Source organism: Macaca mulatta, chromosome 12 (assembly GCF_049350105.2).
Source record: "Macaca mulatta isolate MMU2019108-1 chromosome 12, T2T-MMU8v2.0, whole genome shotgun sequence".
In the NCBI taxonomy this organism is placed as follows: Eukaryota; Metazoa; Chordata; class Mammalia; order Primates; family Cercopithecidae; genus Macaca; species Macaca mulatta.
This window is the reverse complement of record NC_133417.1, coordinates 63,309,077-63,334,334: the sequence shown is the minus strand read 5'-3', so window position 1 is coordinate 63,334,334 and position 25,258 is coordinate 63,309,077. Positions and strand designations below refer to the sequence as shown.

Below are 25,258 nucleotides of genomic sequence, written 5' to 3'. Positions count from 1 at the left end.
AATTTTATTATGTAATCCACATAATAAATATAATTCATTTAGTATCACCTTGCTTCGTAACCACTGGAAAATCAGAGTCCTCCTCTTACCTTAGGTTTTTTAATGCTGACCTTATAAGCCACACAAATTTCACCTGATTTTAAAATTTCATAAGCTAGCTTCAAAGCAAAAAATAAGCTAAGATACAGTATGAGTTGCTTTAAATGGATATATATGTATTTTAGACTTTTATTTTAGGTTCAGGGGTACATGTGAAGGTTACATAGGTAAACTCATATCACTGGGGTATGTTGTACATATTATTTCATCACCCAGGAATTAAGTCCCGTATCCCATAGTTACCTTTTCTGCCCCCTCTCTGCTCTCACCCTCTACCCTCAAGTAGACCCGAGGGTTGTTTTCTTCTTTGTGTCCATGAGTTCTCATCATTTAGCTCCCACTTATAAGTGAGAACATATGGTATTTGGTTTCTAGTCCTGAGTTAGTTTCCTGAGGATAAGAGCCTCCAGCTCCATCCATGTTCTTGCAAAAGACCAGATCTTGTTATTTTTATGGCTGCATAGTATTCCACCGAGTGATATGTACCACATTTTCTTTATCCAGTCTGCCACTGATGGGCATTTAGGTTGATTCCCTGTCTTGTCTTTGCTACTGTTAACAGTGCTGCAGTGAACATTTGTGTGTGTGTGTGTGTGTGTGTGTGTATTTATAGTAGAATGATTTATATTCCTCTGGGTATATACCCAGTAATGGGATTGCTGGGTTGAATGGTAGTTCTGCTTTCAGCTCTTTGAGGAATCACCATACTGCTTTCCACAATGGCTGAAGTAATTTACACTCTCACCAACAGTATATAAGTATTCCCTTTTTTCTGCAACCTCACCAGCATCTGTTATTTATTGACTTTTTAATAACAGACATTCTGACTGGTGTGAAATGGTATGTCATTGTGGTTTTTCGATTTGCATTTGTCTAATGATCAGTGATATTGAGCTTTTTAAAATATACTTGTTGACCACATGGATGTCCTCTTTTGAAAAGTGTCTGTTCATGTCCTTTGCCCACTTTTTACTGGAGTTGTTTTCCTCTTGTAAATTTAAGTTCCTTACAGATGCTGGATATTAGACCTTTGTCAGATGCACAGTTTGCAAATATCTTCTCCCATTCTGTAGGCTGTCTGTTTACTCTCTTGTAAATGGATATATTTTAACATTTCATGTTTGTAACATTTAACATAAATCTATGCTACAGAGTCTGTAGTCTTTTTTTCACTGCTTTTAAAAAATTAGATGACTGGCCCTCCTCATAGGAAAAGCATAGGTTGTAATGAGTATGCAGATCTTTTCCTTTTCTCTATCTGACTCAATTTGGTTGAAAAGACATAAAAACTGATATGGTCAGCCTAAAGACAGTTTTTAATTCTACTTTTTAAAGTTCATTTTGATTTTAAATTTTTAGAAACTAAAAACAAAACTGTATGTGTTTATTGTGTACAACACGATATTGAAGTAAACATACATGTGGAATGTTAAAACTAGCTTATTAACAAATGCATTACTTAACATAGCTATCATTTTTGTGGTGAGAACTCCTAACATCTACTCTCTGCATATTTCAAAAACATATTATCATTAATGATATTCACTATGCTGTGCAACAGATTCCTTGAACTCATTCTTTCCATCTAACTAATTATATATTCTTTAACCAACATCTTCCTATTGATTCACTTTCAGTTCTGAGCTAAGCTTCCTAGATAGAGCTTTATTGGTACAGAAAAAGAGCTGAAGAGGAATGCATTTCTACCCTATACCTTTCAGAAACCACTAGATAAGCTATGTTTAAATTCTGGCTATGAGTAGAATGAGACCAAATAATTTAGGCATGTTTAATTTTTCAATAATCAGAAGTGTTTAAATGCTATTGTTAAGTTTAATGGAGTAACTAAAAAAGGAATTACTTTCAATGACTAGTTCTTTTTTCTTTGAAATAATGCTTAGTTCAATAAATGGCATTTAATAGAAGAAATAAATTGTCCTGATTTTGTAACTATGAATAAGATTGGAGAAATATTAAAACAGGCATTCACTGATACTTAGTTGGATAATATTGCTTATGTCAAATCAACTAGAAGAGATGAATCTTACTTCCAGTATGTCTTCTCTCATGTGTGATGAGCCTCTGTTACTGCAGTGATGTGCACAATTTGAAATAAAGCACAATCCTTCGTGTCAGCACTTAAAGGCTTTTTTTGACAATGAGCAAAATGTTAGACATTTCAGTGTGAATAGATCTCATGATCCAGAAAATACGAGCAGACAATTTAATTGTTCTTGACTGTAAAAATTAAATCCGATACTAAATTTAATCCAGGAATCTATTCATGTAGGGTTTTTCCCCCATTTTAAACAAAAATTAAACTTGCATGCCTAAGCATCTACATTGATGAAACATTCAGGAAGAAAATTCATGCTATATGATTTACAACCTATCCTCCTTACTCCCTGATTTCTATTAATTCTATTCTTTGGCTTTCCTCACTCTATCCATTACCATGCTTAAGTCCTCTCTATCCTAAAACTTTTTCAACCAAAACCTTATCTTGGGCCATCATTCTCTCTCCTTCACCTCCAAGGCTCTGAGAGATTCCTCTGCCCATGGTGGGTGCATAGTGTTTGTTGAGGAGGAGCTTAGGTTGGTGGCTGGGCTGAATGGGCGTTGAAGCTGTGTTTGTAGCAAGCATGCTGTTTTTGAATTGCATGGCTTAACAATACTCTCAGAAATTTTCACTCTCAATGGTTTTCACTAGTGCCCTAAGGAAGACTGGGGTTTTTTGCCTTTCTGTCCTTAGGCTGCTGCTCCCCTCCCCAGGCCCACACTCAGTGGGAGGCCTTCTCAGGACTCTGGCCAATCTTTTTTAAATTAGCAACAGGGGAGGTCCATGTAGAAGAGCCCTCAAGGGGTATGAATTCACCCCCCAACTGATGCCCTATGGGGTTCTGTATTCTCTTGCCTGCCCACATTCAACACTTAGCAATTTGCTAAACATTTTTAACTCAGTTCTTCTTACTAGTGTCCAGCATCATCTGTCCCAGGTAAGCAAGCCCAACCTTGGAGCTGCCTTTCCTTCCTTAGATTTCAGGCTAATTGGTTATACTGAGATATCAGCTCTCTGATGGGTTGAAGAAAATCATGAATTAGCAGAATGTGTGGTATTTTTTGTTCTTGTTGTCATCAGAGTGAGCTCTTTGTTCTTTGTTTCCTTCTACCAGAAAAAAAGTTAGATACTATTAGAGTATCTATTTGAACTAGGTCTTGAAGGACTATGAAGATGTGAACCCGGAGTGGAGGGAGACAGAGAACAATGAGTAGAGACTAGTCTTGCTGATGTGGAGGGTTCAGGAAGGAGAGTAATTAGGTTTTGACTGTAATGGGCCTTATATGGTAGGTCGCTGGAGAATCTGAATATGATCCTGCAGGGCAAACAATGGGGAGCCACGTAAGGTTAGAAGAGAAGGGGATAACTAAGGTTGTAAACAAATTATTTAATTATTCATTCACTCAAAGAAAGCACCTGTTGCTTACTACATGTTAGGAATACTGCTACACGAGAGAAATACAGTGATGGCTATGACACAGTTCTAACCTGCTGAGAGCTCACAACATGGCCAGGAAAGAGACACAGAAACTATTCACAATGTGACAAGTGTTCAAAGCAGAGTTATGTGCAGAGTGATGACAAGCACAGGTGGGAAGGTTGAAATCTGGAGTGTGGCAGAGCAAAGGGCCAGGGAGAGCTTCATTAAAGAGGGGTCATTGAGTTAGACCCCAAAGAAGAAAAAGAAGGGCTCACCAGGCAGAGAAGGACATAATACGTAATCACAGAAAAACCTTCAGGAAATACACGACTTATTGGGAGGATCATATTTCTGTGAAAGTAAATAATGCTGAGGTTATATCATTCAAATATAGAAAAAGGATCAAATCCTTAAAAGCACTATATTAAAAATGAATGTTACTGTATAGCCGTATTTTAGGACTGATTACAGTCACCACTTACCTTTTCAGCTAGGATTTTGGAAGACTGAAGTAATGATAATAAAAATATTAAAATGAACATAAAATTAATACTGAACAGAGTATAAAGCTCGTTAAATAATCTGATGGTATTTTAAACTATGAAAATAAACAGATTTGACCTTCAAGGTAGAAAAGACATTAATAAAAAGTAACCAAAGTATCAATCATGAAGACTTTATTTAGCCAGATGCAATTTCAACATATTTCTCTGGCAGAGGTATATACAACAGTCACACAAAAAGCATGGTGGGAAGGAGGGGATAAGAAAATCACTTTAGAAAATGTCCTTTCTGGTCGGGTGTGGTGGTTCACACCTGTAACCCCAGCACTTTGGGAGGCCAAGGCAGGCAGATCACCTGAGGTCAGGAGTTCGAGACCAGCCTGGCCAACATGGCGAAACCCCATCTCTACTAAAAACACAAAAATTAGCTGGTCATGGTGGTATGCGCCTGTAATCCCAGCTACTCAGGAGGTTGAGACAGGAGAATAGCTTGAACCCAGGAGGCGGAGGTTGCAGTGAGCCGAGATCACCCCACTGCCCTCCAGCCTGGGCAACAGAGCAAGGCTCCATCACACACACACACACACACACACAACCGTATTTTCTGGCTAGGCATGGTGGCTCATGCCTGTAATCCCAGCACTTTGGGAAGCTGAGGCGGGAGGATTGCTTGTGGCCAGGAGTTTGAGACCAGTCTGGGCAACATGGCCAGATCTCACCTCTACAATAAACAAAAACAAAAAAATCAGTCAGGCATGGTAGCATGTGCCTGTAGTCCCAGGTACTCAGAAGGCTGAGGCGAGTGGGTCCCTTGAGCCCAGGAATTTGAGGCTGCAGTGAGTTATAAGAGTACCGCCACTGCACTCCAGCCTGGGTGACAGAGTGAGACCCTGTCTCGAAGAATAAGAAGAGAAAATGTCTAATTTCTTTTCTTCTAGGAATGAAACAATCCTCACCTTTTAAAGTATCATGTATGCTTATTGGCTTCAACCTAATGACTGGATTAATTCCAATCACACAGGAGAATACTGTCTTCATTTTACATCCTCACCTTGCCTGTTAGCTTGGTGCACTATCAACATTTTTTTGTAAGAATATTACCTATGATCATATGGCAGGTGAAATTCTGAAAGAGTCAACATTAATGATTATATTTTAAAATATAATACTGTTACAGAAAATGAAATGTGCCTGCTATCTAAAACAAAATAAAATATAACAAAACCAAACAAATCCTAAAGCCAAGTTACAAATCAACTTCACGAATTCTACTTAAAATCAATGGGTTTTTGCTAAAAAATAAGGTAAACCTGTGCGAATTACTACTTATAAAACAGTAACAAAAGATAAAAGATTGATTTTATAGATAAGTTTTTGTAATTTACCAAGCTATAAATCTAACTTATAAAATTCTTTATTTTAATTCACCAACACATTGATAAAGATGGCTGGATTACTGAGGTCTCACATAATTCAGCGCATAATTTAGAAAGAAAGCTTTAAAAATTATGATTCGGGCTGGGCACGGTAGCTCAGGCCTTTAATCCTAGCACTATGGGAGGCCAAGGCGGGCAGATCACGAGGTCAGGAGATCGAGAGTACCCTGGCTAACATGTTGAAACCCCGTCTCTACTAAAAATACAAAAAATTAGCCAGGCATGGTGGCGGGCGCCTGTAGTACCAGCTACTCGGGAGGCTGAGGCAGGAGAATGGCCTGAACCCGGGAGGCAGAGCTTGCAGTGAGCCGAGATCGCGCCACTGCACTCCAGCCTGGGTGACAAAGTGAGACTCCATCTCACAAAAAATAAAATAAATAAATAAATAAAAATAAAAATTATGATTCAATGCAGCAATTGGATTCCTGGGCGTTCCCCCAGAGAAAAGTATACTTATGCTAAACTGTACATACATATTCATAGTAACTCTATTTGTAGTAGCTATAAGTTAGAAACAGCAGGTGAATGGTTAAGGAAACTATGGTACATCTATATTATGGAATATTACTTGGCTATAAAACAGAACAGACTACCCATACATGCAGGAACCTAGAATAATCTCCAAAGAATTATGCAGAATGGGAAAAAAAAGCCAAAGTTACATACTTTATCAACGTATTTATATAATTTTTTTTTTTTTTTTGGAGCTAGAGTTTCACTCTATTGGCCAGGCTGGAGTGCAGTGGTACTACCATAACTCATTGCAGCCTCAACCTCCTGGGTTCAAGCAATCCTTCTGCCTCAGCTTCCCAATTATCTGAGACTACAGGCACCTGCCACCACATGCAGCTAATTTTTAAAATTTTTCTTAGAGACAGGGTCTGCCTATGTTGCCTAGGCTGGTCTTGAACTCTTGGCCTCAAGCAATCTTCTTATCTTAGCCTTTCACAGTGCTCAGATAATAGGAGTGAGCCATCGTGCCCACAGTTTTTTCTTTTGGAGACAGGGTCTCACTCTTTCATCCAGGACAGAGTGCAGTGGTGAGATCATGGCTCACTGCAGTCTTGCCCTCCCAGGCTCAAGCCATCCTCCCACCTCAGCCTCCTCAGTAGCTGTAACTACAGGTGTACGCCACTAGCATTCTTAAAATGACAAAACTATAGATGTGATGAACAATGAATGGTTGCCAGAGACTTAGGAGGGGATGAGGGTAGGGGAGATGAGCTTTGTGGTGATGGAAATGTTATGTATCTTGATATTATCAATGTTAATATCCTGGTTGTGACACTGTATTACAGTTTTGCAAGATGTTACCATTGGGGAAAAACGATATAAAGGGTACACAGGATCTTTCTTTCTGTAAATTTTATTACAGTAATTATATGAGGTTGGGAAAGGGACAACCAAAATGTATAAGAATATTTCTATCTACTATATTAAGACCAAACAAAGGTTTACTTACTATACCAACTAGGTCAAAACAAGCTACAAAATTTCATTTCGTTACTCTTAACATTTATGTAATTTTATAGTACCAATAATACCCTTAGCATTTTTGTAACATTTCCCCTTTGAAAAACTTCATGTGCTTTAAATTATATCTACTTCTGTCTTCTTCAGCTGACTATACAAAGATATTACTGATTCACAAAAGGTATGGATACAGAAAGTTTGCTCAACACCACACTTTCAAAGCTTAGTTTAGTCTTGGTGCTTGATGGGTGCCTAGTAATAGTACGATAAAGAGCATTATGAAAACTCATCTCACTGTGGTTACAATCCAGGCAATTAAGGTTAAAATGAACATGAACCAATCTGTTTATAATCTTCTAATTAATTTCTTTTCTTTCTTTTTCTTTTTTTTTGAAATGGAGTTTCGCTCTGTCACCTAGGCTGGAGTGCAGTGATGTAATCTCTGCACACTGCAACCTCTGCCTCATGGGTTCATGTGATTCTCCCACCTCCGCCTCCCAAGTAGCTGGGACCACAGGCGCCTGCCAAAGTTTTTTTTTTCTTTTTTGTATTTTTAGTAGAGACAGGGTTTCAGCATGTTGTCCAGGCCGGTCTTGAACTCCTAATCTCAAGTGATCCACCTGCCTCAGCCTCCCAAAGTGCTGGGATTACAGCTTGAGCCACTGCACCTGGCCATTAATTTCTTTACTAAGGAATGTGGTATAATGAATTATTTATCTAGCAAGTTTTATTACAAAAGCATTTTTTTTAAAGTCTAAATAGTTTTTTCCTTTGAAACATGCAGGATAAATGGTATTAGGGTCTCAGACCAATTTACAAAAGGACAGAGGATAAGTATTAGGCACAGACAGACAAGATTATCCAAGAGTAGTAGGTGAAGGTGTTCAAAAGTAGAAGTCAAACTCATTTATTCACTTAAGGTATGTAGAACCGCTGGAGGTTGAGATTAAGTCACGTAGAAAGATAAAGTCCCTGCTATTGAGTAGCTTAGAGCAGGACTATGTTCCCATGGAACTGATATACTCTAGTTACACTATAGGATGGGAGATTTACGGATTAATGTTGCTTCTATGAAAATTATATTCACAGTTCTAAACCATATTTTGGAAGATTGACACTTGCCAATATACTATCCAAAGATTTCAGACTGACACTTATTTTTCATCTATTAACAGTATGAATTAGACCTTTAACATCTGAGTTGTTTATCACAAGTCTCAGACTAATAGCATTAATAGTTCTTGTGAAGTCCAGTTCGATTTTCTGATTCCTTATTCAGTGCCTTTTTTAAACAGACTTGCTGCTTATGTAGTCATCGACAAACTGACAGTAAGTGAAAAATTCCCATCAGTGCATCATTCTGAGATTCAAGGCAAGAGTCAGTGAGACCATTTATTCTAGCATATGTCACAAGAGATTTTAAAACATTCTGTTTATTCATAACAATGGGAGGGAATGTTTTCAACAGTAAGATTGGGCTTATAAAGACACACAAACATAGAGAATACAAGAAAAGCAAAAAACACAATAAACCAAAATACTGCTGTATGAAAAATAAAAATAAGAACTTAATAAAATGGCAGATCTTAAGGCATAAATTATGGTTTCTTGTAAATAATGTATTGTCATTATGATTAATTATTTCACACAGGCTATATGGTAAAGTGTTTCAAGAGATACAGCCAAAATAAATCAAGTTCATGATTAAAATTTGTTTTGAAATCACTACTTATCTTTGGTGCAGACTTATCCCAAAGAAAGCTAATGAGAGTGGTTAATGCCTATCTCCAGAATCGGGTAATTTATCATGTAATACAAAACGAAGCAAGTAGAAGTATAAGCTAAAACCTGGTTATTTTATAGCTCATCCTTAATACTTATGAAACAATTTTACATGTTTATTTATATACCAACATTTCTAGGACAACCTTCTCTACCACCTTAGGTGTCTTATCTTTCCCAACCAGATTGAAAAATGTATCATGGATTCCTTAAAGACTGAGACTCCCATTACTGAATCTAACACAAACAGTAAGTATCCCTGGAGGAAGTCATCTTTTTGGCCATAAGGCCTATCAGAGTCTGATATGGAGTAGGGGACTAAAAAATGTTGGTTAAAATGAACTAAAATGAATCATTTCAAATAAGTAGTATGGTTTTAAATAAGTATGCAAAATGAAACACAATACCTTACACACAGTAGGACTCCAACAAATATCTAAAGTAATAATTGTCTACAGTCCCCTCACTTGCACCCCTAGTGGTATACAGGAATAAAGTTACCTTTAATTCATCAAACAGTCCCTGTTTCCCACTCAACCCAGGGTATAGGTGTCAGAACACATGATCCATTTTACTGCAAAGTGGTAAATAATGGTTTGTTTTACATGAGTGTTTACAATTCTCATGAAGATCTGGGAACAACAGACAGTTCTTCAAGGGTTTACTTTGATCATGACATTGACAATTCATTTAATACTGCATACAATAGTAGTATAATTAATGCTTCCCTTTGCAAATAATGTCCTTATTGCATTAGCAAAGGGGAAGAGCTAACCTCAATACTTTTTAAAAATTGTTTTATAGATTTATACATACTAGAGTTCTATAGGGACTTTTTTTCCTCCACAAAGGAAGAGAACAGGGTCTAGAAGAAACTTTCATCACTGAATTTTTAAATTACTTTTTATAGAAGAGCACAAATCCAAGTAAAAAATTATCCTCATGAAATGTGCCACAATTTCTGAACACTGGTAGATTGTCTATATGTAATAATTAGAGTTGAATGAAAAGTACCTATATTCTATGAGATATGGATTAGTGAGTTCCCTATGAACCTAAAGTATTCATACAAAATGTTTTCAAAGGAGCGACTCTGTGTCAGTTGTTTAACTTCTCTGAGGACAAATCAAACCATCTGAGCAAGTAAGAAGTGGGTCATTCTCACTGTAACAAGACTAGTCCCTTCTAATCACCATCCTAAATCCCCTTTCTTGTTTCTATCCAACTTCTAGAAAATGTAGTCTCAATCAGAGGTGAAGTCTCCAGTGTGCACAGGGGACTGGTTGTAGACAAATGAGTCCCAGAAGGCAGGGCTGTGACAAACTGCAGATGTGCAGCTCCACAAAGGCTCACTGCTCAGCTCCTGCCCCTAGGAGCCCCAAGGATCCTCACTCCTGGAGCACTTCACACCACCATCGCACAAGACACGGAGCCACTGACTCAGCCACAAAGGGGTCACAGGTTTGTCTGGCTGCGACACTTATATTTTCAAGAGCTGAGAATTTCAAGTATACAACTTCAATTTTCTCTCCTTATCCCAAAGGGTAAATTGTCATAAATCCTTGGGAAGACAGTACATTCTTGCTGAGGAAAAAATGTAACGGCTTGATGTTCTAAGAGTTGCGAAATGTAAGTACTAGAAGGACTCTAGAGAGCATCTGGACCAGCTCCCTCATTTTATAGACAAGAAAACTAAAGCCCACGAGAGTTAAATGACTTGCTCATGGGACACACACCTGCACAGTGGCAAAGCCAGGACTAGAACTAGAGCCTCTTGATATCTGTTTAACCACTGTCTGTTGATTTACATCATGTATCTTCCAAACCTCCTTCCTCTTTTCTAGCCTTTCTTGATTTGGGAGTCTCCTGCTGATTTCAAATATCCATTTATTTATTTTTTCAACTGTGATCACTTTCAGACAGAAAAGCCAGCTTAAAGAGTTAACTTATAAGCTGCATTTGGGCAAATGGCGTTAAATGATCAACAGTTTCTAATGCTTTATTCATGTACTGACTAGCAAAGACATTTTATAAAATGACTACTACCTGGGATTACAAATGCAATAATTGTATACATTCTCTTATACTTGTTGGCTAGTAGTGGTTAATGCCTCTCCAAGTATTACCTACCACAAGAAGCTACAACTTCCTTACTTAAAAAGGCCCTTAATTACTGTGCTGGATTCTCTTTCTTACAGACAATGTCCTGCAAACTATCAAGCTCATAATGGTTCTCTTCAGCAGTTTATTTCTTCCCTGAAATATCCTGTTGAAATCCATAATCATTTTGACAAAACCCACACAGAAAGCAAGCCAATAATTTCCCTGGCATTTGGTAAATGCGGCAGAAACCATCATAAAGCACCACAATGTAAAAATAATGATTTAAATGTATTAAGTGCTGGCTCTGAGCCAGCTCCTGTTGTAAGCACTTCACATGTATTAATTCATTTAATCTCCACAACCACCATATGAAGTGGGTACTTTTATCACTCCATCCTACAGATGAGCAAAACGAGGACCATAGAGTTTATACAATCTGCCAGGTTACACAGCTAGCAAGTTGCAGTGCCAGAACTGGACCCTGACAGTAAGGTTGCTAACCATGACATCTCACTACCTTAATGACACTTCATGAGCCTCACTGAATGTAAAGGTGAAATCTCAAGCACTTTCCCTGGCCAAAACTACCATATGTAATCTTGGACTAGGGTAGAGGTAGCAAGACTTTGAAAACATGTGCTTCATCCCTTACCCTCATTTCCCAAAATGATATCGTTTTAAAACAAAACAAAACAATTAAAAATGAATGTGAAGAAGGTTCAAAGTCTCAAAAGAGAAATGCAACTTCCTTGCTGTCATGATTTGAGGTACAAGAGGGAACAGTATATTCAAGCTTGGAAAAGTTTTTTTTTCTTTCTTTCTTAAGAAAAATTTTTTAAAACCACTGTGAACTTCAGGAATCTTGAGCTAAAATGTAACTTAGATCAATATAATCCAAACTGTATTTTTAAAAGGAGGAAACTATCATCCAAATGTTAAATGGTTTGTCAAGGTAATAAGGTTTAATGGCAGATCTCCTAATTTCTGATTTGGGATACTTTTTACCTCCCTCATGCTTGCAATTAAAACACAGCTTGCAATGGGACAAAACTTCACATACCACCTAGCCAGTGTTTCAAAAGTCTATTTGTAAACCGATTGTGGGTTTCTATGAAAAACTGCATTCCAAGTTTCCGGCCAGGCCCCAAAAGTCTGCATAGTACCCTGATAGCCTCATTTCAAATACACATTTTACCTAACTTTCATATACAGTATCATTTTTGTGTCAAATCCCACACCTGTTTTAAATTCAACCTGGAATACAGGACACCAATGTCTACAGGTTATGCACATGGCCTCAGACCACAAGCAGCTTCCTCTGCCTTGCCAAGTTGACAGATGTGGTGATGGCATAGTGTGTGTGTGTTGTGGCGGGGTGGTGGGGGCAGTTTAGGGGCACAGATTAAGGAAGAGCAGTACTAACACCATTGAATATTTGCAACTCACCAAATTTATATTTAGTGGAGAGGAAACTATAGAAGTCAAACATGCCTCGGATGTCAAAGAAAGGTGCTTCCCCTGGCCCCCTTTCTCCCTACCCTACATTGTGAGTTCGGGATTTTTTGAGGACTGTATCATTCTATATCTAGCTACCTGGACTGGCACCCACCCAACCACCAGGCATTATTCCATTCAGGAAAAATGCTTTGCAATCACATGACTTACAATAACTCAGACACTTCTATATTTTAATTTATATATTTAGTAGTAATAATATCTCACAATACAATCCCTAACGACATTTTTTCAGCTGCAATGAATCATTATATATGAGTCATAATAAACTATAATGTTATCAAGACTCTGAATAATAAAATGATCAGTGATATAGCCAACATTTATTGGTATATTAAATAAATCTGAATTATGAAAAGGAAAAAACAACAGGTCAATGATGAAGAAAATGTCTGCAACATTCCTGAGTTTAACTGAAGATCACCATCATGTAACATCCCCAATTTAGTAATGGTAACATAGCACACTAAATTAAGATAATTCCACTGAATTATTAAAGTGACAATGTAAGAAATATTTGAATGTTGTGCAGCTTCTGAACTGAAACCAGCAAGTACGTTCTTGGCAACTCAGGGCCTGATTACCCTACCCTGAAATAACCCTGTTATTTCTTATCACTGAGCATCGAACTGACCTGCTGACTGCTATCATCACTTCCACTGATGTAAGAAAGAAAGCTTACATCCATGTATCTTAAAAGTTTTCCTTCTTTTCTCTATTTGCAGTTGTCTGTAGTACTGTCTGGCTGTGAAACAGTTATTTAATTTTCCAAACATACCTAGTCCACTGGTGTTATGTTTCAGATTCTTCTTCCCCTTTAGTGCAGGATGGGCACTACAGAATCATTTCACACATTGAAGGAGTACTTATCTCCCTATACACTTGAAGGCGTGAAGGCAAACTTCCCAAACTGACGTGCAATTCCATAGGCATTTATGCCCTAAAATAACCCTATAATAACCTCTATTTTACCTTCCATTTAAGAATGAAGATATGATGTTCATTTTAGAATTAAGCAAGGTAGGGAATTACTGCTCAATTGAAATAGAAAAAAAACACATTCGATTACAGAGCATTCTCGAAATACCTTAATACTTCAAAAGAGTCAGGTAAGAGGCTAGACTTACCTGATGGTTGGCATCATCCAGGGTATGAATATTATTTAAATTGATCCCTGAGTAACAGCATGGAAATTACTCATCTTTAAAAATTAAAGTGAGTTTCAAATTTTTACATTAAATTTACTTTGCCTATTTACAAGAAAAGGAAGAAAACTGCGATTCTGATTTAAACCTAATCCAAATACTCAAGGTCATACAAGTGCTAAAGTTTTTATTAAACTGAATTTGGTAGTAGTTTCTTTAAATTCATATTATGTCAGAACTAGTCACAAAATTAGATTTGATTTATTCAGCTTATAAATGCGTTATTGTTGCAATAAAGTATGTAATTTTACTTTCTGGTTGAATACTAGCTGCCCCTAGTTTCTTCTTCCCTTGTTTTCCATCAATACTCTCTGCTCCCTTACCTCCCTCCAAAAACAATACAGGTAAAAATTAAAATAACTGGATTCTTCACTTCTCCAACTTAGACTCTTCAGTATAATATATAAGACGCCAGATGCAGCACCCTCTCCTTACATAATAGTAGGGGGTGGGGAGGGAATGTACTTTGGTCAAAATATGATTTCGGTTATTTTCAATTGTGTAGGATCACTAGTTGAAAAACTTCCTCTCTTCAAATATCTGTAACAAATAGAAAGCATTTCTAACCGAAAGGTTACCTTTAACTGAAGCAGGCAAAACTATCTGCACAGCCAATTGTGTGTGTGTGTGTGTGTGTGTGTGTGTGTGTGATCCATACATCTGAAGAGGGTTTTCAATTTCTAATGCGGCAGGGAAACTAAATTTGCTTTTACTTCCTCATCTTGACATCAAGTCAAATAAGCACGGGTTAAGCATGGGTTAAACTCCGCTGTAATATGATATTGTTACATAATAAAAGTTTCCTGTTAGCATTTACAAACACCTCCCAATATCCTCCATAGTGTTACTGGACACAAATTAAACCTCTAAATTAGAAGATTCACTGATTATGCACACAGCTGAAAAACAACGTAGCAACCAAAAGATAAATCTTTCTGAGTGCAAAATATTTTTTTTCTATTTTTTTTCCTTTCTGTTGAGTCCTTAACTAAAGGTTCCTATTTGATAGTTTTCGATGTCCTTGATCTACACAAAGTAGGTGTTGGAAGAAAGCTGATTGGTCAGACAACTGACTTATTATTTTACTGAATCTGACATAAAATAACCAGGTGCATAGAGGTTTGTCATAAATGCAACCTTCCAAGCAAATTGTGTCAAATAAAAACACACATACGATGCTTTTCAACATCCGGAAACACTTATTTCAGACATTAGTTGTTCTCGTTTTCATGTTGCTATTTTCCATAACTGTTTTACAGGCACCAAAACGAAGATACTCTCACAGCAATATACTGCATTCAAGAAGACAAGCATTCTTCTAGTTTCTCTTTTAAAATAAAAAGAATCTAAGCTCAATTCTCGCGAACCATTTTCTGTCAAAATTTTGCTCTCCCGTATTAAGGAAAACAAAATTTGACCAAAAATGCATACTGACCATCATTGATTTTACACGTAAATAATTACCGTTCTTTAAAAGTTGTAGGGCAGCATTTTTTTTTTCAGTCAAACTCAGTAACAAAGAACTGAGACCTCCACTAATAAATAACATCTTGAAATATACATGATTGTGGTGTCCCCGTGTCAGTTCAATGGTAACTGACACGCCCCGAATTTAACTGTACCAGACAGTTCTATCTGTCCCATCGCTGACCAAACAGTGCTTCTCTGTTTCTATTCATTATGTATTATACGAGGTCTAAACACCGACCAGTATGACGAGGGAAAAAATTACACTTCTTAGGATACCAAAGTGATGCATTCAAGATCTCTCTTGCAGTACATGCCCGTCCATAAGCACTAACAGGCATTTTTTTGATAGAGCTAAAATATGTTGGCCCCAAGCTCATTACTCTAAGAACCTTCAGGTCCCCTGTTCCTGCTGGTTTTCAGAAAACCCTGGTAAAAACCAGGCACTATCCAAACCTTGCACACCAAACTTGCAAACAGCCTTGTGCAATGATCAATAACCTTGGCTACAGAGTCATTGGCCCCAAATTCACGGTTCTGAAGACCAATGAAGCAAAAACCCAGACGAAATGCTAGCTGGAGCCCCAAAGAATTACCGCGCTTCCCCTCTGCCGCATGGAGGGAAGCAAAGGGAGAAGAGGAGAGGAATGAGGCTCACCAGCTCCGAAGATGCTCCGGTGACCTCTGGCTGCGCGGCGAGAGCTGGGGAGGGAAGGCGCTAGTGCAGCCGCGGCGGGCTGTGTGGACTCTGCCCCTGGTGCATTCCTCGCATTCCTGCACAATCTGTCGCCAGCCCAGGAGCCGGCAGCGCGCGTCCCCCGCTGTACACACACACCTGACTACCGCTGCGCCCCGAGCGGCCACGGCCGCCGCGGCGCCTCCACTGCCCGCGCTCGCGGTGTGTCGCACTCAGCCAACACGCAGCCAAATCCCGGCCCTGCCGCTCGCTCTCCGGGTGGCGGTCCAGGGGAGAGGGCCGGCAGCCTCAGCAGCCGGTGGGGGGGATACCAGATCCGCCAGGGAGGTGCCGCAGCTCCGCTTCAACTCCTGGCAGGGAGAGGAGGAAGCGGCGGCGCAGGAGGGCAGCGGCGAGGCTCCGGGCTGGGAAGCCGGGAGGGGTGGAGCGTGAGGATCCGCGGCCAGTAGAGAGGGGCGCACTGGGCAGAGGGGGTGGGCAGGACCGGCAAGGAGTGCAGGACTTCGGGGACAAACGCAAGACCGCGCGGGCAGCAGGGGCGTGGGAAGACGGGGAGGGGGCCAAGGTGCAGGATCTGGGGCTGCAACGACAGCCAGCCAGCCCCGAGGGCTGAGGAGGGCGGGCGTCCTGTGGTGTCGGGGGCGCAGGGGCCGCGGGGCGGCAGGCAGCGGGGAAGCCGCCGCGAGGGCGTCCAGCAAGGCTCAGCGCGGCGCTCAAGTTCGGGGCTGGGGGCTCCTGATCCACACAGCCCAGCGTAGGCAGAGGTCGTGCGCGGCGCGTACGGGAGACCAGGGAGAGGAATCGCCGGGAAAAGCAAATGGAGGGTGAAACTTGTGCGCCTGCCGGGGGGAGGGGAGCAGCAGGCGAGTGCGGGCAGGAACACGAGGCGGGGCAGGAAAGCCGCGGCGGCCGCCAGGCGCTGGGGACGGGGCAGCGGGAGGGAGGCCCCCAGCCCCCGGTGCGCAGGTCCCGGCCCCGGCGCGTGTTCGGGGCGAGGGCCGAGGGTCTCGTGGGCAGGAGTCTCCGCGCCCTCCCGCGAGCCCACACACTTACTTTCCAGCTTAGGCTGCGGCCGTCGTCGCTCCAGGGATCAGGGACATCGGCGCCGAGGGGTCGCCGCTGCGGCACCCGCAAAAATTAAAAAAGTGCCGCGGCCGCGCGGCTGCCCGCCCCTCCCTCCCCCACCCGCCCCCTCCCCCGGAGCGGCTCTCCCACCACCCCCGGCGGCGGCGGTGGCCAACTTGCCCCTCTACCCCTTGCCCATGGTGCCGCCTCCGCGGCCGGCGTCGACGCGGACTCAGCCCCGGAGCCCCCTCTACTGCCCAGAGGCCGCCGCCGCCGCCCGCCTGGCCGCCAGCCCTCCCGCCCGGCCAGCCCCGGGCTCCCGGGAACGTCAGCACGCCGCCGTCCCCGGGCCAGCTCCCGCCACCCCATTGGCGGGAAGGAGAGGGCTGGCCCTCCCCATTGGCCCGGCCCTCATATTGAACGGGCCAATGGGAGCTGCGGTTTCAGGTCGCCATAGAGACCGATGCTGTTCAGCGCAAGAGGGCCTGGAGAAGGTGGGTGTGAGGCTGAAGGTGTCTCAGGTCTCGGGCGCGGGAGGGGGTGGCGGAGAGGACAGGGAGATTCCCCAGCGCTGGCTCTGAAATCTGGGGCAGGTTTTCCTTTGCCTTACTGCCAACCCCAACTGTGCCTGGTAGGGTTTGTCCCTGGTATCAAAGGTAGGAACAGCTGAGCCCTTAGACGTACCCCTGACGGTGAGAGCCCAGGAATGGGCGTTTCACTTTTCCTGCGTGTGGGGAGTCCCTGAGGCTATGCCCTTTGACCTTTGACATGTGTGCAGCTTCTGCTTCTCCAGGTGAGTCTGCACCCCATCCCTTCCATCGCTGCTTCCTCCTGACGTCACTGAGCCACCTAAATCCTACTTACGCTGTTCTCCCCAGCCACTCCCCCTTCCCTGAGGTGGATCTTGCCTCAACGTTTTGGGTCTTCAAACTTATAACACTTCTCAAAGAAGACTCAAAGAGGATTTCCTTTGAGGTTATTTTGGTAAGGAAACAAGGTGGCGGATTGTATGATAGATGCCAAAGCGTCAACACATGAGCTAGCCTGTTCCCTGATTCTCAAAGCAAACCTCTAATCTCCCTGTGGGCAGATATTTATTAAACACATCTGTGTGTACATCCTGCACGATGAGCTTGACAGGTGCATGTTCTTTCGCTTGAGAGGTTACTGGCTTGATAAAGATAGAGGAAATAGAAACGGTCCTTCACGCCTTCCGATGATTTCACAGAAGAGTAAGGGAAATGGATTACAGTTGATGGATTTTGTTTTCTATTTTCCAGTATCTCTTTAAATTTGATATGGAAATAACCTGAGGCATGAAATCAGTACACACAAAAATCTTCAGCTTTAATAATGTCTTCTACTTTAATTTAAAATCATTTTGTGCTAGTTTGTCAATACTAATTGTTTTGCCAATATATTTTGTATTTAGATATCACCTTCTTAAAGTGAGATTTCATGAACATATAAGGCTTTAAAACATGATATTGCTCTAGCTTATAGCCACTGATATTCTTACATTCTTTCTTTTGGTGATTTTACTTTTTTAAGACTAATCTTTTTAGTAAGGAGACTATGTTTACGTTACTGCCCCTCAAATTGGAGGGACCATATTGTGTGAAAAAGCTGATAGGATTTTGGAAATTACAAATATTTTGTTGAGAGAAACAGATTAATGTGTGTGCAAGCTGCATATGTCTCAGTATTCTGAATTTTAAGTTGAGTGATACGCTTTGCTACCGGTTTTTATCTTACTATATTTGAAGATTACAAAGATGTAACCTAAGAAATGTTAATATGGTGCCTTGATTGGAAAAAAAAAACCTCTCCACATTTGTAGTAAAAAAGAGGTGAACATGTGAATGTTCCCCCTAAATATTTTCAGAATTGGGAAGGGATCTGCAGGGGCCAGGAAGTGCTGTGCCATGGCTGGCCATCATGGAAATAGGCTGTTTTTAACTTCTTCTGGCTTTTTAGTATGTGTTTTTGTTTATATAATAGAAAAAGTAAACCACAAATTGTTATATAAGACACATGTTCAATGAAAAGATACCAAAGATTTTGCTTTTTTAAAAAAAATTTGAATAACATCAGATGAATGGAAGATGTGTCTAATGGGAAGAAAAAATGGGTCTTTCCTTTTCTCTTGACTTAGGCTAGCATAGAAAGAAGAAAAAAAAGCTTATTATTACTCCAGTAATCTTTTTGTGTGTGTGTTTTTTCTCTGATGACTATTTTGATATTGTAGATTTTGTGTTTGTCATAATTAAAATGTTTCTAAAATCCACCATGAATAATGTCCTCTGAAATAAGTTGCCACTCAACATTAATTTTTTTATTTTTGTATTTAGTTGAAAGGTTTCTTTTGAACTTGCTCTTGCGCTACTAAGGATTGCTATATAGTGTTAAAGAATCACTTCATTCCACTCAAAGTTCATGCTATTCAGACTTGGCTGTGTCTTCACTGATTCTCAATTCCTTTCCTCATCAGGAGGATGATTATCTGGAACTTATCCAAGAACATTATCCAGGCCACTTCCAAACCTGTCCTATGTTTGCTTTCCTCAAGCCCCCACTTTACGTGGTTTTCCTCCACTTCTGCAAATGATCTTGCCTCGTACTCTACTGAAGGATCCACCATGAGGTTCCTCAACTTAACTTTCCTAAAACCCAGTCCTAGTTTTCACACATCTGCACCTCCTTCAGTCATGGCTGAGAAAGGGTGTCCACATTTCTCTTCAAAGCTCATACTCCACTTATGCTCCTAAACATGAGCCATCTTCTCTCTACCAGGATTTTGCTCTATTGATTATAATTTATCTCTTACATGATGTGTTACACCCTCTCCTCCAAAGATTTTTCCTAAGTCTTCCAAACATCTGGCTTTTGGTAAAACCACCTTCCTTCTACCCTACCACCATCTCTATCTACTGGCCTTTCTTTTCACCAAGAAACTGTCTGAAGGGAATTTCTTGAGGTTTCTATTTTGTCGCCAATGTTTTGGCCCTTGAATACAACAGAAATGATTTTGAAGATTGTGCTGTTTCTCCTCAAAATCCTAGCTTATTTTGCCAATTAAGTTCTTTCCTACAAAAATGTCCTTTGCCTCCAAGTTGCAATGGCCCAATTCCAGATTTCCAGTAAAGGAATGAAACCATTGTCGCCTACCCTGAGGATCCACAGAAATGCAAATGACCAGCTTGAGAAGAGGATGATTTAAACTGCCAGCCTGGCCACCTTGGGAAAAGTGCTGGGAAGTAGGGGTGGGAAGAGGGCCTGTGCTCAGGCTGACACTGGGGCCCAGGGCAAGGTTAGAATATTAAGAGGTTTGGTGACTCCACCCTCAAGAACAAAAGTAAACAGCAGAAATTCGAACAACTTTTCAATTACCAGCTCAGAAAGAAGTCAACCTGAAACTTTTAAGATTATGAAAACTTTGTAACTTTCCAATGTTTATTATTTTCGTATTATCCCATAAAAATTAGTGGTAAATTCCCTAAGAAGCATAGCAGAGGCAGCAAGGAAGAGGAGGAAGCAGGAACACTGAGTCTCTTGTCATATCTGGATGTCTATGGAGGAGTGGGGGAGGTAAAGATAAAATCTTCAAAAAGTACACCAATATGATAATTTTGGGGTTTTCTTTTTAAAGAGGAATGTTAAAACAGAGGTGGGTGGCAAAGGAGGGAAAGAGAGTGGTGGAATAAGCGGGTCCTGAGAAGGGTTGCTAGGGCTTAATAATAGTTCTGCTCAGGTGGCTATGGTGGTTTCAGGATTGGCTGAGCCCCACCCCATCCCCATCCTCTGAATATATTATGCAAATCCTCCCATGACTCTGCCTAATAATTACCTGTAAAAACTTTCTGAAAGTTTCCTGGCCCTCCCCATTTTTGAGAGGGTGAGTTCTTTCTTACTGTATTGTGACCCTTGATACTCTGTCCCATGTTGTGGTTATTTTTGTGTGAGCCTTTTCCCCTGACAAATAGGATCCACATCGTGGTCATGACTGTGTCCCTCACTGCCTTAAACTACTGAAACACCTCCCACACTAAGAAAAGCCAATATTTAGTAGTTCTTTGTTTAGTTCTTGGGAGAACTTGACTTTGAATAATAAAAAATTGGAATCAGGATGTTGGGAGAGAATCAGGAAAAGTTGGGATTAGCTGTTCAATGCGGAAAAATCAGATAAAGTATGAAAGAGCAGAATAGAGGTTTTGAAACTCAGCTTTGCTAAGCAAGTTAAACAAGGGTTACTTTTTTTTGGTGTATGAAACTTCTAGGTTGTTCTGTCTCTTGGAAAACAGTGGGGTCATGAGATTTTAACAACTTCATAAAATCAGAATGGCGTCAAACATCTGGTATGTGTAATAGTCATGCTTCCTAGTACGTATATCCACAGCCCTTGAAGGAGGCAGCCCTGCACACCTCATAACAATGTACCTGGCATGGCATCGGCCCCTGTGGAGACCTGACCCATGTAGCCAACCCATTGCCCCCTAACTGGTAATTATGCCAATCAGATTATTACCCAGGGAATTTGAAATTGAGAGGACAAGTGAACCAGAGAGAGCACTGTCTTGGTCCTGATGTTTTCTGGGTTCCTATTGATGGGACAACAATATGCCTACCCCAAAATGTGCCATTTTGGCATAAGGAATATTTTGAGCTGAAAGCAATTGAGAAATAGCAGATGCAAGAAAAACTCTTTCCCTTCTGCTTTTCTGTCTCAAAGTAGGCCATTACTTTCTATATGTAAAGTTGTCTCCCTCTCTACTACCAGGAAAGGATCTACTTGGAAATGACTCTTATTACTGGAGAGGACACTTATGCACATAACACACCTTAATAGACAACCCTTACTTATATGTTTCCTAGCACCTTTCCATAACTTCTCCCCTCAACTCTGTTCTCCACAGGAAGCCCCATACCCCCTTTCCTTTGTGTAGCCTCTTCACACTTTATCACTTCTGTTAAGACGATATCGGCCAAAAATTCTAATTGTCTCCTTGAGTCACATTTCTTTGTGAAGCTTTTGTGTACATATGTAATTAAATGTTTTTTCTCTTGTCAGTCTGTCTTTTATCAGTTTCATTCTCAGACATTGAACCTAGGAGGATAGAGGAAGTGTTTTTCCTTCCTTACACTATTCTCCTCATAAGGTCGTACTTAAATAAACTTCATTTCCTTTTTGTTTTGTGAGATTTTTGTTTCCTGTGATCATCCCTACTCCATTCTTTTCCTTGTTTGCCTTTAGTGAGTCCCTGTTCCTTGCCATCCAAGGCTTCATTTACAAATTATGCAAATACTTTACAACGAAAGAAAACAGGTATTATGACTTGTTGAACTATGAAGAGTAACACCCTAAAGGTTTTTTTAAAATAAGCAAATAATAGAAAATGAATTATCTATCTAGAATCAAATTACTGCCAACCTGAGTTAGGCAAAATAATTTTTTTTAGTGTGGTGTTTCTACCCCCTGCTCTCCCATATCAAAGCCCTGTGTTCCTCAGTTCTCTGTTCTCATCCTTTCAAGTTGGAGATAAGAGAAGGACTTTGAGAAAATTAGTGATATAATTGTTTTTTCAGGGTTTCAATTATAGTGATATAATCGTTTTTTCAGAATCATTTTGCCACATCATTGGTATGGGAAGAAAATATTGGAACTTGTATTTCTATTATACATTTTAGGAATCAGGCTGGAAAATAATTTATTAGAGACATCAGTAGTTTTACAATGCAGAAGAAATAGCTTCTGATGTTTAAGTTCCAGCAATTTAAAAATTTCTCAGGAGGAAAATCAGATGTCATCCAAAATTGCTACACTATTTTATTTAAAATACTGAATTATCAGCAAAAATTATGAGACCTGCATAAAAACAGGAAAATGTGACTGAAATTCAGGAAAATCATCAGCCATTAGATGCTCTAAGTGGCCCCACTTGTTGGATTTAGTATACAACTAATTCAAAACAACTAGTATAAGTTTGTTTTAAAACTTAAAGATGAAATGACTCAACAAATATGGACTCTAAATAGAGAAATATAAACTATGAAAAAGAAACAAAAAATTTTAGAGTTGAAAAATATAACAATTTAAAAATCTGCTGTATGGGTTCCATAGCAAATTTGTGATGGCAGAACAAGGAATCAGTGAACTTGAAGACAGACTAATAGAAAATATCCAACCTAAAGAATAGAAGAAAGACTGGAGAAAAATGAACAAAGCTTCTTGGACTTGTGGGACAGAATCAAAGTATACCAATTTATGCTGGGAGCCCCAGCAGGAAAGGAGGGATGGAAGGGTATAGAAAAAATATTTGAAGAAGCAATGTCCTAAAATTTCCCAAATCTGTTTAAAATCTTAATGCACACATCAAAGACACTCAGCAAACACCAAGTAGAATAAACATAAAGAGAGGCACAACTAGATACATCTTAGCCTGCTGAAAGACAAAAACAACAAGAAAATTTTGAGGCAGCAAGAAAATAACAACTCATTTTACACAAGGGAATCACAGTAAAATTAACAGCTGACCTCTCATTAGAAACAAAAGATACTAGAGGGTGGTAAAAGGATATATTCAAAATGCTGAAAGAAAAAACCTGTCAATCAAGAATTCTATATGTAGCAAAACTGTTCTTCAAAATGAAGGTGGCACTTACCATAAGTGGACCTGTGTTGGAAGTGTGCTAATTACTGACAGGTCCCATACAGCCAGCAGCTTTGTGCAAAACTCAAAGTAAAAGAAGGTTGTCAGACAGATGCAGGGCACCTGGCAAGTCACCCATCATCTCCAGTTGGAAAGCAGCTCTTACTCAGTGCTAACACTGGGTCATCAAATGATCACCACAGTAGAGGGCTGTTGTAAAACGCTAGATCTGAAGTTCTTCTAAAATAAAACCTCAGAAAATATGACCTCATTATTCTCCTAACTTCAGAGCTCTTTTGTCTGCTTCATAGAGGTAGAAAGAAGCTTATTAGAGCAGTAGCGGAGAGAAAATAAATCATTCAAAAAATATCTGCCCTCTCCTTCAGCCATAATGCCTGGCCCTTTACATCCCTGGGCCACTGTTTGTTGTTTTTGTTTTCTGCACATCTTTGGGGTTGGATCAGCACAGCAAGACAACAGTACCTACTAATACATCATCTTGTCAGGAACTTTCACATTTTTCTGTAGTTTAGTAAATTTTTAAAATACAAAAAAATGAAGATGACACTATGTGCCAGAAAAAGCAATTGACAAGATCCAACACCGATTCATGGTAAAATGCTCAGCATACTAACAGTAGAAGGGAACTTCGTCAGTGTGATAAAGTGCATCTATGAATACCAACAGATAACAACATGTTCATGGTGAAAGACTCCGTGCTTTCCTTCTGAGAATAAAGAATATGGCCATGCCACCTTGAACATACCTTATGTCTGATCTCAGAAAGTAGGGAGGGGCCGAGCATGGTGGCTCATGTCTATAATCCCAGCACTTTGGGAGGCCAAGGTGGGCAGATCACCTCAGGTCAGGAGTTCAAGACCAGCCTGGCCAACATGGCAAAATGCCATCTCTACTAAAAATACAAAAATTAGCTTGGCATGGTGGTGGGTGCCTATAGTGCCAGCTACTCAAGAGGCTGAGGTAGGGAGAATTGCTTGAACCTGGGAGGTGGGGCCTACAGTGAGCTGAGATCCTGCCACTGCACTCCAGCCTGGGTGACAGAGCGAGACTCTGTCTCGGAAAAAAAAAAAAAAAAAGAAAGAAAAGAAACCAAGGAGGGCAAGAAGGGACAGAGCTCATTAGTATTGAATGGGAGAATACATAAGGATGTCCATTCTCAATTCTTTCAGTCAACATTTTACTGGAGATTCTAACTAGTGTAACAAGGAAAGAAAAATACATCAAAGGCATATTGATTGAAAAGGAAAAATTAAAGATATCTTTATTTACAGATTACTTGGTCTTATACATAAAAAATCCTACTAGGACCTAATAAATGAATTTAACAAGGTCACAAAATACAACATCAATATATAGAAGTCAGTTATATTTTTATATGCTAGGAACTAGGAATCTGAAAATGAATTTTAAAAGACAGTTGCAGCTGGGCGCGGTGGCTCACGCCTGTAATCCCAGCACTTTGGGAGGCTGAGGTGGACGGATCAAGAGGTCAGAAGTTCGAGAGCAGCCTGGCCAACATGGTGAAACACTGTCTCTACTAAAAATACAAAAATTATTTGTGTGTGTGTGTGTGGTGTGGTGGCGGGCACCTGTAATCCCAGCTACTCAAGAGGCTGAGGCTGGAGAATAGCTTGAACCTGGGAGGCGGAGGTTGCAGTGAGCCAAGATTGTACCACTGCACTCCAGCGTGGGTAACAGAGCAAGACTCCATATCGGAAAAAAAAGAAAAACAAACAAACAAACAAAAAAAAACAGTTCCACTTACA

The 25,258-nt window shown here is 40.3% G+C and overlaps 1 protein-coding gene across 31 annotated transcripts in view; it reads right to left on the bottom strand.

Annotated features, from left to right (window-relative positions):
* PKP4 (plakophilin 4) overlaps positions 1 to 17,143 on the bottom strand; it is a 229,254-nt gene extending 212,111 nt beyond the window's left edge. For 14 of the 31 annotated variants that reach the window (XM_077956242.1, XM_077956238.1, XM_077956244.1 and 11 more), the window contains exon 1: positions 15,721 to 16,596. The gene's annotated coding sequence lies outside the window, so the exon portion shown is untranslated. 31 annotated transcript variants of the gene reach the window in all.
* Positions 17,144 to 25,258: the final 8,115 nt, after the last annotated feature.